The sequence below is a fragment of the Triticum aestivum genome, chromosome 7D (genome assembly GCF_018294505.1).
Source record: "Triticum aestivum cultivar Chinese Spring chromosome 7D, IWGSC CS RefSeq v2.1, whole genome shotgun sequence".
NCBI classification, from domain to species: domain Eukaryota; kingdom Viridiplantae; phylum Streptophyta; class Magnoliopsida; order Poales; family Poaceae; genus Triticum; species Triticum aestivum.
The window spans coordinates 635,269,887-635,273,828 of record NC_057814.1 but is presented as its reverse complement, the minus strand read 5'-3'; positions in this window follow the sequence as shown (position 1 = coordinate 635,273,828).

The window sequence follows — 3,942 nt, the reverse complement described above, 5'->3', positions numbered from 1 at the left end:
ATAAATGAATATGCAAAAGTTAGAATTTTTTTCTGTTTATAGATTTTTTTGTGATATTATTGTTGAATATGCAAATGTTTGTGTGTTCATATATATGCAAAGAATATGTCAATTTTTTTCATAGAACTTTTATAATTTTTTTCTGTTGTAATTTTGTTCATAGAATTTTTATCTTGTTCATAGAATTTTTATGATTTTTTCTGTTGTAATTTTGTTCATAGAATTAGAAGAGAAAGTGTTTAATAGAATTAGTTAGAAAAATAATAGAACTAGTTAAACTAGTTTATTTTTAGTAAGTACTACTTTATTCTATTTATAGTAAGTGCTTAGTAGTTGAACTAGTTGATTTAATAAAACTAGTTTATTTTACTATAGAAGTAGTTTATTTTTAGCAAGAAAATTAATAGAACTAGTTTATTTTTTTAGTTAAAGCAATTATTCCCGCATCGACGTCGACGATGCCAATCCCGCATCCTCGTCGTTGACTCGGCGAAGGAGGCCGGCTTGATAAGAGGGGCCATGTCCGGGACTGGGCTCCGCCGGGCTGGTTTTGGGAGGTGCTACCTTCCGGGGGGCGTAGGTTGGTGAGGAGCCAGCCCGTCATTGACCCGATCCTTGGTTGGTGGCGGTCGCGTGGGCCAGTGATGGTGCCGAGGCTTCCGGACACCACGGAGGTGGTACGTCACCGTGTCAGCGAGGAGGACGAGTATGTCCGATCCGTCGCTACATGGATGTGTTGGAGTGCAGGTTCGACAATACCTGGCAGGTTCTTCAGGGATCTCACTGGAGCTATGATCTTGTGGTGGTTCCTTCTCTTTGGGTATCCACCGCCCGCGCCGATACCCGTCGGGCGCTACGGTTCTAGCTGTACTAGCGATGCTATATGTATGATAGTATTCGAGGTGTATTAGTGATAATATTCGACGATGTACGGACGCATGGAGATGATGTAGTTTTGCTTATAATTGAATGCATCCTAATTTGAATACTACTTTATTTTGTGATTTGATTTTGCTTATTGAATGCTCAAATTGGAAAACTACTCCTACTTTGAATGCTAAAATTGGAGGGAACTATGCAAGGCGTATGCATATGACTAGTTGATAGCTTATATGGTTTTTGTTTTCGCAGAAATCTAGGAGCCCCGCTCCATCATCCCCGCCGTCGTCCCCGTCACCGACCCCCTCCGACCTCGAGGTGAGCCCAGCCACGAACCGGTTTTAGAAATATAATTAAACGATATTTCCGGTTGACTTTAAGTCTATTGACTCTCCACCATATATGAGAGGACGAAGAATCCCGACTGTTGTCGTGGGGGTAGCTTCTCCTTCGTTCCCGTGTGCTAGACAATTTGGTGTAATGCACTCGGGAACGAAAGGAGAAGCTACCATCACCGACGGTCGCAAATGTCTGAGAGGAATCAGTGAGGGAGAGTTCCACCATATATATATATGAGAGGACGAAGAATCCCGACTGTTGTCGTGGGGGTCGCTTCTCCTTCATTCCCGTGTGCTAGACATTTTGGTGTAATGCACTCGGGGATGAAAGGAGGAGCGACCATCACCAACGGTCGAATGTATACACCACGTGAGCTGAGAGTTTTCAAGAAAAGACTCGACAGACCGATAGTCAACCCGTGATGAATAATAATGATCTAACTTAGGTTTTTTAGTACATATATTTAATTGTAGACGTTTAATATTTGAATTATGAACATAGGAAATGTCGTACTCGGACGATGAAAGTCTCCCGGGGGAGTGCGACTGGTGCCATGACGACCGAGGTCTGTGCGACAGGGCTCACCTGGACGAAGATCGGCGCTTCAGTATTAAGCTGGAGGGACCTTCGATGTTGAAACGGTACGCAACGACGACAAGTGTTATTTTTTCGTAATTAAGCACGACTTCAACTATTTCAACATGTATTTTTCATCTTTTACAATTCGACTAGCTTATCCCATAACATGCAAGATGCTACGTCTTGGAGAGGATGGGTTTTGAAGACCATGAAAGTATGGAAACAAAGAAAAATCACCTAAGGACCCATCATGATATAGATTTTGAAGTAAATCTGTATAATTCTAAGAGCGTAACACATTTTGGTTGCAAAAATTGGGAAGCATTTTACAAGATGTATGGTTTTGATGAGGGTATGCTTGTCACCATGGATCTTGGTGATCCTGACATCGAGCAAGAGAATATGGACATTTGGGTCCTTGTTGATACGCCTCCAATTCTACCGCTATATGAGTTTCTCAAACATAGTTATTAGCTAATTTATATTGTTCATTTCAAAATAGTTGACAACTTATTTTTATTGACAGCTTATTTTGATTGTTCAAACAATGTGCGGAACATGGTAGACAAAACTACACCGATGGCTCTGAGTTAACTTATAAGGAGAAAACTCATCTGGTCGGATTTTGTACTGATCTTGAGAATTACAATATCTATTGTAAAACTCCTCCACATTATGGTCAATACGTGCCACTAGTGCACGTGTTGAACTACGGTAACTACTATGGAGATACCCTGGTAAGATTTCTTACTATTACGACATCCGTGCATCTTTTGCATACTTCTAAAACTAGTACATCATTGCTAACTATGAAGTTATTACTATGTTTTTCAACAGATAATCCCAAAGGATTGTGTGCCTCATTTGATGTATCAGAATGGTAGCCTTGATGTTTTGAACATACAACCAGGTCATCCTACGAATCTCAACTCTCGATACCGGATTTCTAAAAGAAGTGGAGACATGAAAATCAAAGAATGGAAAAAATGTATGGACAGTCGCAAGGAGGTTCTTGGAAGCAAAAGGAAGCGAAGCGCAAAAATTGGAGACAGGATGATCTCCATTCTCCATAATGTAGAGTCGGGGTCTATATTGTTTTTTGCTATTTTACCTTAAAGAGGGTATTTAGGTCCTACCTAATACTGATGATCATGTGCTAAGAACAATTAAGTAGGGTTGGTTCGATGACTATGAGGATGATGATCGTATGACTTGTTATTAATAACGAGTATAAGTTGTATGATGATGATTAGTAGGACTTGTTATTATGATGATGCATGATGCGGGCATGAAGAGTTATTATATATCAGTGGGTGAAATGAACATGGATTGGAATGAACACTAGTAGAAAACAGGGCTTTGGTCACAGGGCAACATTCACATTAGTCCCAGTTCAGTCACGAACCGGGACTAATGTGAGGATTGGTCCCGGTTCGTCTGGCCCCTTTGGTCCTGGTTGGTGGGACGAACCGGGACCAATGGTCCTCGCTCCTGGCCCACCACCATTGGGCCCGGTTGGTGGCTTGAACCGGGACCAGAGGCTCACCCTTTAGTCCCGGTTCATGCCACAAACCGGGACTAATGGGTTTGTCCTAGTTGCGGTCAGAGTTTAGTCCCACCTCGCCAACCGAAGGGCACTCACACCTGTTTATAAGCCCGTCCCTCTCTGCCTTGTTGAGCTCCTCTCAAAGTGAAAATAGATGCCCCTTTACAGGGAATTTGACCTAAATTTAGAGTAAATTTCTTTGAAATTCATAGAAATTTATTATGAATTTAGGTTGAATTTTCTCTATAGGCGCATCTATGTTCATTTTTATACTAAATAAAATAAATAAACCTTAATAAAATAAAATAAACCTTAATAAAATAAAATAAAATAAACTATAGTAAATAAAATAAATAAACCTTAATAAAATAAATAAAAATAGCAGCACTAAAATAAATAAAGTAACATACATAAGTAATTAGAAACAAAATGGAATAAAATAAATAAGTCTTTTGTTGTAAATAGAAACAAAACAAAATAAATAAAGCAAAAGAGAAAACAAAAAACAGGGAAAAAATAAAAGCATTATCATAAAGATTTTTTTGTTAGAAACTAAAATAATAAAATCTGTTTTTGAATAGAATCATAAAACACAGTAA